The 14,549-nt window shown below is 39.3% G+C and overlaps 1 pseudogene; it reads right to left on the bottom strand.

The window, feature by feature from the left end:
* Positions 1 to 1,820: 1,820 nt before the first annotated feature.
* Positions 1,821 to 8,741, bottom strand: LOC121969076 (annotated as a pseudogene).
* Positions 8,742 to 14,549: the final 5,808 nt, after the last annotated feature.

Genomic DNA, 14,549 nt, shown 5'->3' on the forward strand with positions numbered 1-14,549 from the left:
CTAGCCTGTACCATGAATACTCCCGGTTTTGAGCGTTTGAAAGAATAAAAATGATGGAATAGCTAAACGGACAAGGGAATTTGGTATATGCGACATAGAATGACAGTGCCACATATGACTCTGAAGAAGTTGGGGGCAAATTGAGAGGGGCAGATGCCAAAGTATTGGCTCAGGGAGGAAATAAAAGGATGGATGGGAAAACGATGGCCCCCCAGAAGTTGATCCCTGAAAATGGTCATGAAATCTTCAGGAGGGGATGAAGGATGCTCGCTGGGTGTGGGGATACGAAGTTCATAATCCCTGCTAAGTCTCAGGTTAGATCGAATCACGGACAAGTCATGATTGTCTATATCAGAAATGAAACACGAATACCAAAGGGAGGCCTTACCGTCAGCCATTATCAAGATGAGGAAGGTTGGAGAAGAGGTCAGTCGGGAAGAGGAAGAACACCAGGCGTGAAGAGTCTAGAAGGGGAAGGGTTGAGACACCAGGAACGACGAGGGAACGAGAAGATGAAGGCAATCGAAACACTCAAGGCAACGACGACGAACTGCCTTTAGGGCTTATAAAGTGGGTTTTCCTAGGGAATATCGAAAAGATGTGTCGAGTATATTTTTGGGTAAGGTGCCCAAAGCCGTCCGATCACAGAACGACATGCTCTTCTGGGAGGCCGTGTACAAAAAGGAGTGGAGTCGACAGCGTCATACGGCGTAAGCAATAAAGGCATGGGACAGGTGTCACCCCCCTAGGAAGCGTATTAATGATGGACGTGATAAAGAAATCATGAAAGGTAACGGGCGTACGGAAACATCTGCCAAGTAATTTTCTTGGGAAACGGCGAAGAAAGTGGGCGGGAAAGAAATTTGAATATGGCGAGGCCACAAAACATCCTTTGCTTGAGGATTGAGTAAGATTTTAATATTTTTGTCCTCACAATGCATCTGATATGTTATATTTCTTGATTGCAGACGAAGTCGAAGCAATCTCTTCAAGTAATCCCTGGTCAGGAATACACACCCAGGTCGGCAACATCTAGCCTGGTCGGGAATACGCCCCCAGGTTGGCAACATCTATCCTGGTCGGGAAATCATCCCCAGGTTGGCAACATCTATCTCCGAACGGGTTTTCATAAGAATTCTCGGTCGGTTGTGCCAGACTCTCGTCCCAGTGCGAGTTATAAGTGAGCAAGGCTCTCACGCCCAACGACCTTCCCGGTCGGCTGTTCCAGACTCTCGCCCCAGTGCGAGTTATAAGTGAGTAAGGCTCTCACGCCCAACGACCTTCCCGGTCGGTTGTTCCAGACTCTCGCGCGTCTCAATGCGAGTTATAAGTTAGCAAGGCTCTCACGCCCAACGACCTTCCCGGTCGGCTGTTCCAGACTCTCGCCCCAGTGCGAGTTATAAGTGAGCAAGGCTCTAACGCCTAACGACCTTCCCGGTCGGCTGTCCCAGACTCTCGTCCCAGTGCGAGTTATAAGTGAGCAAGTCTCTCATGCCCAACTGTTGATTAGTCCTACGAAAATCGTACCAGTTCCACTATACAATAATAAATAAATAAATAAATAATTCAAAATGAACAAATCAACTTATATTACCAAACTCATCCATCAATCAATCAAATTTAAAGATGTAAAAATTTAAAATGATCAAATAAGTTTATATTGAGAGTTTGGTAATATATAAATGAATCATTTAAACCAAACCCAATTTCAATTTTAATTCATTTTATATTCATTTTAATTTGACTCAATTATCTCAGTAAACAAACTTAAACAGCATAAACTTGTCTCAAAACAGAGAATTAAAGTTACTCTGTGTGAGTCATGGAAGTGTGAGAAGTCCAACAATGCTGCATAGAAAAGCAATCGCAGAAGCCAAAGCGAAGGCAGGCATGTTCCCCTTCCCAAACAAAGCATCCCATGGGCCTGCTCCAAGAGCAACGATCACCTACACAATCGAAGCATGCAGCAATGAGTTAGCAAAAGGCCTGTACAGTTCAAAACTTACTACAAAGCAAAATGACAAAATTGTAAGTTCAGATAAATAGTTTGAACTAAAACAACATAAGAAGCACACCTGAGGAATAACGATTGAATTGTTCAAAATTCCAGCGCAAAGTCCTGCGAAGGATGGTGAAAAAAATTATAAGTGGATGGTGAAAATTAATATATAGTTACTGTTGGAGTGTATACTAAAAGTCTAGCTTTTGTATAAATATTTATAAGAATCACATTGGTCAAGTGTCTACATTTATATATACCAAATATAGATGTTCAATTAATTTATATTGCAGATAACATAGTGTATGGTGTCACACACAGAAGATTGTGTTATCGGTTCTTTATAAATTATAAACAGTAGCTCACGGCTAAGATGGAAAGGAACAAACCATTGGAATAGTCGTAGTGTAATTAGGCATTAGTTTATATTGACTAATAAATTACACTAGCACACTTTAAGTATATTGAGCATGACCATTTAAGGTAAGTTCTTTTTATACTGATTTAATAAAAGAACTAGACCTTAGTTATTATGGAAGTGTGTGCTCTTAATCCTAATATAATAATAAGCACATATATTTAATATTTATTTATTTGACTTATCAAAGGGTGAGATTTAGTTCGATAAATCAAAATGCCCGGTAAGTTGGGAAATGATGTTACTTATAGTGTGACTTGTTGAGTATAGAAGGAAACTGTGTCCTAGTAATCTAGGTTGATAATGTCCCCAAGAGGAGCTTATAAAGATTGTCATGTTAAACCCTGCAGGTGGACTTAGTCCGACATGATGATAAGGTTGAGTGGTACTACTCTTGGACTAAGATATTAATCAAATGAGTTATCAGTAACTCACTTAATTAGTAGACATTCGACATCTTAAACACAGGTAGACTAACACACTCATAATAAGAAGGAGCCCAAAAATGTAATTTGGGATTGGTGTGGTAGTTCAATAATAATTCTTTAGTGGTATGAATTATTATTGATGAAGTTAAGTTGTGTGTTCGGGGCGAACACGAGAAGCTTAATTTCATCGGGAGACCAAAACTAATTTCTCCTCTCGGTCCCTATCGTAGCCTCTTGTATATAGAGATTTATACACACCACATACCCACCTTCTTACCCATCCTAATGGGGCCGGCCAAGCTAGCTTGGAACCCAAGCTAGGGCCGGCCAAGACCAAGTGGATGAGCTAAGTTGGTGGCTGGCCAAAGCTTCGGTCCCAATCTTAGGTGGCCGGCCACTAGAAAATTAAAAGAAATTTTTATTAAAATTATTTTTTATGTGGATATCATGGTTTTAAAATAGAATTTAAAATTTAAATCTTTCTTTTTATAGCTTTCTACAAAAGATTAAGAAAAGATTTGAAATATTTCCTTATTTGTAGATTGAAAGGAGTTTTTAATTTTGAGAAAACTTTCCTTTTTAACTATGTTCATGATTTAAAAGAAAGTTTAAAAATTAAATATTCTCTTTTATTAGTTTCTACAAAAGATTAAGAAAAGATTTAATATCTTTCCTTATTTGTAGATTGAAAAGATATTTTAATTTTTAGAGATAACTTTCCTTTTTGAAAATTATCCACATGTTTAAAAGAAATATTTTAATTTATAAAATTTCCTTTTTACTAACCAATCATGAAGGGATTAAAATTATTGAAATTTTTTATAAATTTCTGGAAACAAATTAGGAAGTTTTAATTCTTGTTTTAATTAAAACTTTCCTTGTTTTGGGGAGAAAGTGGCTGACCATTGAAATTGAGAAAAGAAATTTGATTTTAATTAATTAAAATTTTCCTTTTCATGGCAAAAGAATTAAGGAAGTTATTATTTAAATTTTCTTATTTGCCAAGACCAAGGATTATAAAAGAGGAGGTAGAGGTGCATTCATTAAAAACGACTCTATTCTTTTCTTCCTCTCTTCCCTAGGGTCTCCTCTTCTTCTTCTTCTTCTTCTTTTCTCTTCCTCCTTTATGGCCGGCGGCATCAACTTAAGGGAAGTCCATGGTGGCTGGTTCTAGCTAGGAGAAGAAGGAGAGAAAGAATGCTTCGTTTCTAGCATCCCTTGGAGCTTGGTGGTGGTGGCCGGGCCTTTACTTCTCATGAAGAATTAATGGTGGCCGAATCTAGCTTGGAGAAGAAGGAGCTTGGTGGTTCTCGTCTCGGAAAATCGTTGCCCACACAACGTCCGAGATAAGAAGAGGAATATGGTAGAAGATCAAGTGGTCATTAAAGTTTACAAAGGAAGGTATAATTAGTAATTAATTTCTGCATCATACTAGTTGTATTTCATTTGTATGAATTCCAAACACCAGAGGCATTAGATCTAGTTTTCGGATTTGTTTCGAAGATGTGTTTCTTTTTGTTTTATTTTTCGAATTTGTGATTCAATTGCTCTTTTTGGTTAACCTAGAGTTATTTAAGGAAATTAAATATTAGTTTTCCTTAAAAGGCTTTGTTTAGGCGGTGGTGGTTGCTCCCATATCCAAGAAGGTCATGTGCCTCGCCATGCAGTCATCGAAGTCAATTTTGAAAAAAAAAAATATTTAATGAAATTAATAACATAGGTGGATTTGATTCAATAATGTTAAGTTCCGCTTACGATTCAAATCTAAACTATTAAGAACAGATAAGTTAAATTTAGAATCAATGATGTTAAGTTCCGTCTGCGATTCCTAATTTAAATTCTAAAGAACACAATAGGTTATTTAAGGAAAGGTTCGACACTTGTACAAAAAAATTTTATACAGTGGAACTGGTAAGTTTTCCTAGGACTAACCAACAGTTAGTGATTTCAACTAACCTTGGCCACCTTTCACATTAGCCGTTAATTGTGCTGTTACAGCAAAAGGAACACTGTATACAACCTATATAGGGACAAAGAATGATAAGAAATCAACATAATTTATCGTTTAAAAAACATGTGATAGGTAAGAAAATGTGATACTCACAGCTAGTGGAAAACCGAGAATTGTAAATAAAGCCAAAGCAATAATTCTAATGGTTGGATCTACAGTAAGTCTCGATTGTGCTAAAAAATGAAATTCTTTTGAGGACCAAATGCCTATAATGCAAATGGCAGCCATGCAAACGAACATGGTCAAATTGCTGATCGCCCATACTATTTTTGTACCCAACTTTCGACACATTGGTGCGATCAAGAAAGATGATATGGCCAATACAACCTGACAATATGGAATCATATATCAGATAAGTTTTAGATGGATGCTATAAATTAAATAAAGAAATAGTTCCTTACAGAATTCAAGAGCAATCCGAGGGCGCCGTCTCTAACACCTCGATCGTAAACATCACTTTGCTCATTGGTTCCTTTAGGATTGCCATAGTAGATTTCTCGACCCATCCAATCGGTATTGTACAGTATAAAGGGAAACCACGACAACTACATTGATAAAATGCAACATGATCAACACATCTATCGTATATATGCATATGTTATAATTGAGTTATAGCTTTAGTTAGTTATACCCAAGTCAGGGCAGTGACAAGAAGTACTGAACGCATTCCAGGAGGCAAATTCTTAAAGGCGCTGAAGACATCAAAAAAGCTTGTTTTTTGTTGATCTACACTCACAAATTTATTCAAGTCACATAGACGAATTTCTTTGGCGAGAAATAGAGTGACCGTCAAACTAATAAACAATAAAACCTGTTTCCAACAACAACAATTCATCAAAAGGTAAAGTAAATATACAAATTCAACTTCACGATATTTCATCAGGATTCAGGACCTACCTCTGCAACCAAAAATGCACCTTTCAGGTTTGCACAAGCTTCACAACATGCATGGGTCATCAAGAAAGGAAACCACCTTTAACAGAAATCGCAAATTAGGAAATATTAGTTTTTGTATTATAGTATTGATTTGTGATGATAATTTGTTTAAGTAAGTAGAGTCATGAAGTTTGTTTCAAACTTGTGCCAAATCCCGCTAGAACCAGATAACTATCCTAAGATATTTCCTATTGCCTTCCATGAGCCAAATATAGCATTTGCTGTGTTAGGTCCATGATGACCTATCACACATGTAGCTCAATTTAATTTGATATATATATTTTAGCATAAAATTTTATGAAAACATATAAACAAGTAAATATTATTTGAGAGATCGGCCATAAGTGCTCGAGCTGGACCCTGCAAATTAAAATTATACATATTAATTATGTCAAATCGAACGATTTCACGTTGGAGTACTCTTAATATTAATTAGAAAGAAGCTAACTTACTTGAACTGCATTATTAGAAAAATCTAATAGCCAAAATCCTAAACAATAGACTACTGTTGCAAGCCATCGAGGACCATGATAAACACTGCGTTAATCAATTAGCATATCAAGTTAACCAAAATTAAGTTATAAATATAATGTTAAAGTATGAAAATTATAAAAAAAATCACCTGCAATGTTCCTTCGTATCACCCAGTGCATGCCCAATATCCGACGAAAACCCTACTACAATCACCTAAAATATCAATATGAATATGAAATCTTAGTAATTAATTACCATCATTATCAAATCCTAGTTGCTTAATAGCTAGGTTGCTCACAGCGATGGATATCAATATGCATTCAACAAATATGAAAGGCCTTCTCCTTCCAAATCGCGATTGACACCTATCACTCCACAGGCCTATAATAGGTTGCACCTACACAAAATTACTTTAATTACAATGAGTCCAGCTCATATCGAGAATTTATTTGAAAAGATAATTACCACAAAACCTGTAACAGGACCACAAAGCCATATTATGGAAGATAGAGCATGGGATAGCCCTAGTGTCTGTCCAAAACAGATGCAGAGTTGGGGATCGATCATTCACAAAGGTATACAAGTCATAGCGATCAGTTGTTAAACCTGGACATAGGGCGTGAGCAAGGAAAGCTGCAATGCCCAGCCATATTGCACCCCGCCAGCCACCATACAAGCAAAGACAAGCCTCGCCAAGCTGATGTGTTTCTCCGCCACCGCCGGGGGCCCGTCGCCATTGGCTTCTACGGCATGCACCTCAATCTCCAACTCGCGGCCTTGCCTACTCGCTTCGCCCTGTCCGACCCCGGCCATCTTCAAACTTCGCTTGCGTAAGGCGAGATATACTTGTATAGCACGGGAACGGGAATACTGGCAGTGCTGGCCAACTTTTATCTACCAAAACTGTAATTAGTAATTAGTAATTAGTAATTCACGATACAAGCATAGATATACTCAACATCCAACAATTATACAGCCAAATAATTAACTCAACAAATCAACCAACACAAGAAAGAACAGAACCAAAAAGCACATCACCCAAGCTTCGATGAGCTTCTCCCTCGATCGTGGTGGACGATGGCGGTTGAGGATGAGATCGGACCTTCCTCTGCTAAATGGCGTCCGGGGTGGCTGCGTGGAGAAAGTTGGCAGCAAAAGTTATAATTAGTAATTAATGTTGAGTACAAGTCATTTGCTATAAATTAAATGGTATTTAATGATTATAGTTTGTTTTATCGGTCACTAAAAATATCTGTGTCTAGTGAACGTAGATTTTTAAGTTGCTAATAATAATAATAATAATAATAATAATAATAATAATAATAATAATAAATATTAAAATATAAATTAAAAATTTGATGATGATATTGTATACCTTCAATCCAATTTAATAACATAATGTTCCTTTATTCATTTTAACTTTTTTTTTTTTAAAATCAAAACTCTTAAATAAGCACTTGATTAATTATAAATATTTTATCAGCTACATTTGGTTTTTAAAATATTAAAGAAACTCATTTTCATATTTGATACGGTATATGAATGTGGGGTCTGTGAGATGATCTGGAAAGGAGTCAAGGCTACCGAAGGGTCAAAAGTCATGCCAGCCTGGAGGTCAAAAGTCCAATCCTCGTGGCTAATCAAAAGTCACGCCAGCCTGGAGGTCAGAAGTCTAGCCCTCATGGCTAGTCAAACGCCACGCCAGCTTGGAGGTCAGAAGTCTAACCCTCGTGGCTAGTCAAAACTCACGCCAGCCTGGAGGTCAGGAGTTTAGCCTCTGGGACAACGCCATCAAAAAGGTCAGGGATCAAAAGTACCAGGGGAGTTGGATTTGACCCCAAAGGGAATCGGAAATGGACCCGACCCATAGGACCAAGGTCAATCGAGGATCAGACCCATGGGTCAGATATAATCAGGGATTGTGCGTGACCAAGGAGTCAGCTTATGGATCGGATGGGTATACCGAATAAAATTTCTGAGGAAGCTATACAGGTCATTGGTCTGACCCAGCGTGCAGGTCGAGACGATCATACCATGGATAATAACAAACAGATATGGGTCGGCGGATAGACCCAGCGTGCAGGTCTGGACATTCATGCCAGGGATAACAGCAAACACATGTGGGTCGTCGGACGGACCCAGCGTGCAAGTCGGGACGATCATACCATGGATAATAACAAATAGATATGGGTCGGCGGATAGACCCAGCGTGCAGGTCGAGACATTCATGCCAGGGATAACAGCAAACACATGTGGGTCGTTGGACGGACCCAGCGTGCAGGTCGGGACAATCATACCATGGATAATAACAAACAGATATGGGTCAGCGGATAGACCCAGCGTGCTGGTCGGGACGTTCAGGTCATGGATAACAGCAGACATATAGGAGTCGGCGGACAGACTCAGCGTGCAAGTCGGGGCTTTCATGCCGACACATACAGGTCGAAGAGCCGACCCAGGGTGCAGGTCGGGCATCAGCAGATTGTCGAGATGTGCATACTTCGAATGACACAGACGAAGGTGAGTCAGGAGGCCAGACGCTACATGACAAATAGGCCTGCAAGGAATCGTAACCACCTGTCATAGAACAATCGTCACATGTCAGGGAATATTCTAATAGTGAGAGGCTCGTATTCCTCTTGGTTCCTCCGCCGGCCTATGAGAGAAAGCCACGTGTCGACCACCGCCAGACAGAGTCTGACACCCGACATTCGCCAAGTTCCAGAAGCCTCAGTTCCAATATAAAAAGGGATGTTTTGTCCCTTACGGAGGTATGCTCACTCGTCATTTCTTACCAGTCTCTTACTTTTCTTTCCGTCATTTCTCTGTGATTTCTGGGAAAAAAGTACCTTACTTAAGCGTCGGAGGGCCTGATCCGGGAACTTTTTCCCTGGTTTTTGGGTCTCTAACGACCGGTGGACTTGTCTAAGTGTGTGCAACCTGATCCTTTCTCTTCGTAGAACCGCCCGCGCGAACCTCTCCAGGGGGGATGCCTGGCTGACTTAGCATCTCAACGACTTTCCGTCAACATTTAGCACAGTAAGATTCACCCTCATCTGACTTAGCTTCCGGACGGGATCAATATTATTTCAAGTTATGCAGATGTTGTGATTGCCTTAAATGTTTGGAGTTTATGAGCTCAGTGATGAAGGGAGATTTCTTGCACGCTCTGTTTATGGCCCGTCGGCTGTGGAAGTTGGTGTTTGGAATCTTTGGTTTTCTTTGATTGTTTAGTGCCGATCTGCAAGAGTAGATTTCAAGCATGATGCTGATGGACTGAAACTATGATATTTGTTGTTGAAACTATGCTGGGAACTTTATACTGGTGGAGGAATAAGGATGGGCTTGTGATTTTTCAAAGCTGAATAGTGCTTTAATTTGTGGACCAAATAATGGTGCAAGCATTCAATAGGCTGATTTTGATGTTTCATAATTAAGTTCAGAAGCTGATGAGGTGTGCAAAATGGTGCTATGTTTGATCTTCTGGAAATTTGGGATGTGTGTCCTTTTTTGTGCTATGGACTTAATTTCGTAAGCTTGGTGTCGGACTCTGGAATGTTCTCCTGGTGGCTGATTCGGGGATACGAGTCTTTAAAGTGGCTGGGACCCTTTTTTTAGTATGTCGGGGTTATTTTGTTAATAAGTTTGTAATTACAGTCTGTTTTTTTTTGTTTGAGATCTTGGCGTGTAACTAAAGGGAGGAGTTGGCTTATTTGAATATACATGTAAAATCTTTGGAGTCTTGTCATCTACACTATGTGTTCAGATTTGATCCTCTCCTACTATTCTTTTTCATATATAAAATTTCCTTTATTAAAAAAAAACTTAAATTCTAAACCCTAAACTTTTAATATACACGATTTCTTAAACATCTTGGTTGATATGATGATAAAGAAGGATTCATCCTACGGAGGACCATTATCACAGTGGAGGTTAAAATCAAGACGGTCAACACTTTGAAAACATCGATCAATCAGCGAGTGGGTTGCTCGGCCGGGAGAATGGGCGCCCGATCCGACATCACCTTCGGCTCGGCAACGTGTCGAGCACCCGACGCTCAATAAGGGAGAACTCACTAAGGTTACGCGGAAGACATGCCGATCGGCTATCCCGCTTAGTCTAGCAGGAGGAAAATGATTGTGGCCAAGCAGACAATGGAGACCCGAGCCGAGCGGCTATCCCGCTCGGCCCAGTAACACACACAGTACCATCTTTCTATATTTTTTTGGGAGCTAGTGTCGCTGATAGGCAGCATGGTCAGACAGAAGATTGTACGGTGGAAGTTTCCACTGTCACTTCAGAGATATGCTCGGCCCGTTAAGGTACCATATCAGAGACACTTTACCGACAAATCTTTTCAGGGAAAGCTTTAAGAAGCGTGCACGCTTGGGGAAGCATACATGCACGCTACAAGAGCTCTATATAAAGGGGGGTCCAAGGTTCAGCGGAGGTATGCACAATATTGTTGTTGCTACTGTTCACTCGTTTCCTTGCTCCGTTTCCATATTCATCGCCGATGACTGACTTGAGCGTCAGAGGGCCAACACCGGGGACCCCTTCCCTGGCTCGGCACTGACGTAGTCTGTGGTTGCAGGTTCGAGCGGGGTCAACTAGCGGTTAGCAGGAGTGCCACATCCCCAACATCCGTCTCTTCGACTTTCAGACAGGATCATATTGGGCGCTGTCTGTGGGAACGTAGCTTGCATATGAGCTAAGAAGATAGAGGACGCTGCATGATTCATGGTAGTGATGCCCACCAAGGAGGAGCTCGACATGCTCGTGCAAGCCCGAGCTGCTAAGATAGTTGAGCAGCAGCAACAACAGGCGCTAGCCGATCGACAAGCCCAACAGCCGGTGACGTCGACAACAGGAGGCTGAGCGGGACAAGAAGACCGACCGGAGCAAATCTCCATCTGGGGGCAGAACAGAGGGCCAATCGACATGCATGGGGAAGCGCCACCTGCACCCATCCCTTTCCATAGTGCTTTATTCCAAACTCCTTCGGAGATAGCCCAAGCAAATTAAGAACGGGGATCTTCTTTGGATGACGTGCCCGTTCGGGACGCACGAAAAGGCAAGGCTCCCCGAGGCAACACGTCGCCTGAACGGATCAACTGACAGTTCTCCGAGGAGATCTTACGGGACCCTCTGCCCAGACACTACACCCCGCTGGTGATCGGGTCATACAACGGATTGACCGATCCAGATGACCATCTGGCTAGGTTCGATAATGAAGTTACTGTTGGTTGCTACTGGGAATATCGTACCGGTTCCCTTGTACAAAAATTTTGTACAAGTCCTGAACCATTCCTAATAACCTATTGTGTTTTTTAGAAATTAAATTTGGAATCGCAAACAGAACTTAACATTATTGATTCCAAATTCAATTTATTTGTTCTTAGAGGTTTAGACTTGGATCGCAAACGATGCTTAATATTATTAATCCAAATCCACCTATGTTACAAATTCAATTAAATATTAATTTCAAAGATTGACTTCCAGGTTAAACATGGCGAGACACTAGGCCTTTTTGGGTATGGGAGCATCCACCACTTCCTAGACAAAGCCTTTCAACGAAATTTAATAGTTAATTTCTTTATAGTAACCCTAGGTTTAACCAAAAAGAACAATCGAATCACAAGTTCGAAAAATAAAAGAAATACAAAATCGAAAAACATAAATTCGATTACCTAGATTCATTAGCCTCTTGTGTTTGATATTTCAACATCTAAATAAAAGGATGAACTAGTTATGATGCAGAAACTAATAACTAGTTATATCTTTTATAGCTTATAGACCTCACGATCTTCTGCCATATTCCTCTTCTTATCTCAGACGTCGTGTGGACGACGATCTACCGAGATGAGAATCCGCCCAAGCCTCCTTTTTCTCCAAGCAAGTTTCGGCCAACAACAAACTCCTTGAGCTGAAGAACTTCGGCCACCAACTAAGCTCCAAGGGATGCAAAGAAACAAAGCCTCCTTACTCTACTTCTTCTCCAAGCAAAATCCGGCCACCAAGGATCTCCTAGAGAGTTGATGTCGCCGGCCAAGGAAGAAGAAAAGGGGAAGAGGAAGAAGAGAGGGAGGGCCGACCACCACAAGGAAGAGAGGAATAGAAGATAGATTATTGTGAGGTGAGACACCTCTACCCTCTCTTTTATATTCCTTGGTCTTGGAAAATAAGGAAAGTTTTAATAAAAACTTCCTTATTTTCTTTGCCATAGAAAGGAAAATTTAATTGATTAAAAAAAATTCCTTTTCTCTATCAATGTGGCCGACCACCTCAATTCCTCCAAACAAGGAAAGTTTTAAACACAAAATTAAAACTTCCTAATTTGTTTCCGAAAATTTTTAAAATAAAAATTTTTCTTTAAAAATTCCCTTCATGGTTGGTTATAAAAGGAAACTATTATAAATTAAAATCTCTCTATTAAAACATGTGGATGATTTACAAAAAGGAAAGTTTTCTCTAAAATTAAAATATTCCTTTTAACTACAAATAAGGAAAGATATCAAATCTTTCTTTTAATCTTTTGTAGAAAACTATAAAAGGAAAGATTTATAATTTTAAAACTCTCTTTTAAAATCATGAGGATGGTTATAAAAAAGAAAAGTTTTATCAAAAATTTAAATATTCCTTTTAACTACAAATAAGGAAAGATATCAAACCTTTCGCTTAATCTTTTGTAGAAATCTATAAAAGGAAAATTTTAAATTTTAAAACTCTCTTTTAAAACCATGAGGATGATTACAAAAAAGGAAAGTTTTATCAAAAATTAAAATATTTCTTTTAACTACAAATAAGGAAAAATATCAAATCTTTCTCTTAATCTTTGGTAGAAAGATATAAAAGAAAAGATTTAAATTTTAAACTCTTTTTTAAAACCATGACTTCCACATAAGGAAATATTTTAAAAAATAAAATCCTTTTATTTTTTATGTGGCCGACCACCTAACCTTGGGCTCCAAGCTAGGGCTGGCCATCACTTGGTCCATCCAAGGCTTATCTTGGTCGACCCTTGCTTGGGCTCCAAGCTTGACTTGGCCGACCACCTAAGGATGGGTAAGAAGGTGGATATAGGTGGGTATAAGACTTTATAAATAAGAGGCTATGACAGGGACCGAGAGGAGGAATTGGTTTTCGTCTCCCGATGAACTTAAGCTTCCCATGTTCGCCCCAAACACCCAACTCGAGCACATCAATAATATCTCATTCCACTAAAGAGTTATTATTGAACTACCGCACCAATCCCATATTACTATATGGACTCCTTGTTATCATGAGTGTGTTAGTCTCCCTGTATTTAAGATATAGAATGTCCACTAATTAAATGAGTTACTGACAACTCACTTAATTAATATCTAGCTCCAAGAGTAGTACCACTCAACCTTATCGTCATGTCGGACTAAGTCAACCTGCAGGGTTTACATGACAATTCTTATGAGCTCCTCTTGGGGACATTATCAACATAGATTTCTAGGACACAGTTTCTTTCTATAATCAACAATACACACTATAAATAATATTATTTCCCAACTTATCGGGTCTCTTGATTTGTCGAGTTAAATCGTACCCTCTGATAAATTAAAGAAATAAATACTAAATATATGCACTTGTTATTATATCAGGATTAAGAGCACACACTTCCATAATAACAAAGGTATTGTTTTTTATACAGTCAGTATAAAAAAAACTTAGCTTAAATGGTCCTGCTCAATACACTCAGAGTGTACTAGTGTAATTTTATAGTCAAGATAAACTAATACCAAATTACACTACGACTATTCTAATGATTTGTTCCTATTCATCTTAGTCGTGAGCTACTATTTATAATTTATAAGGAATTGATAACATGATCTTCTATGTGTGACACCACACACCATGTTATCTACAATATAAATTAATTGAACAACTACACTTAGCATATAAATGTACACTTTTGACCAATGTGATTCTTATATGTTTATACAAAAAGCTAGACTTTTAGTATACACTCTAACAGCTACCTTGCACCAGTACATAGATGGGGTGAAATGCCGAGTCTTTCTCACTGATCCTGTCTGAGAAGCTGGGCAGGACGGAGATCCGGAAGAAGGAAACCCACCGCGCCGATGAAGAATAATGTCCGCAGAATACCGATCCGAGAAACCCAAAGCGGATTGGGAAAAATAGAGTCACCGAAAGTCCTCCTCGCACGAAGACCCGATGACGAAGAAGAAATCCAAATCTGAAGAGAAAAAACCCAGATCCGAAGCTTCCAAGACTTCCTGCGCACAAGAG

This window comes from Zingiber officinale, chromosome 4A, assembly GCF_018446385.1.
Source record: "Zingiber officinale cultivar Zhangliang chromosome 4A, Zo_v1.1, whole genome shotgun sequence".
In the NCBI taxonomy this organism is placed as follows: Eukaryota; Viridiplantae; Streptophyta; class Magnoliopsida; order Zingiberales; family Zingiberaceae; genus Zingiber; species Zingiber officinale.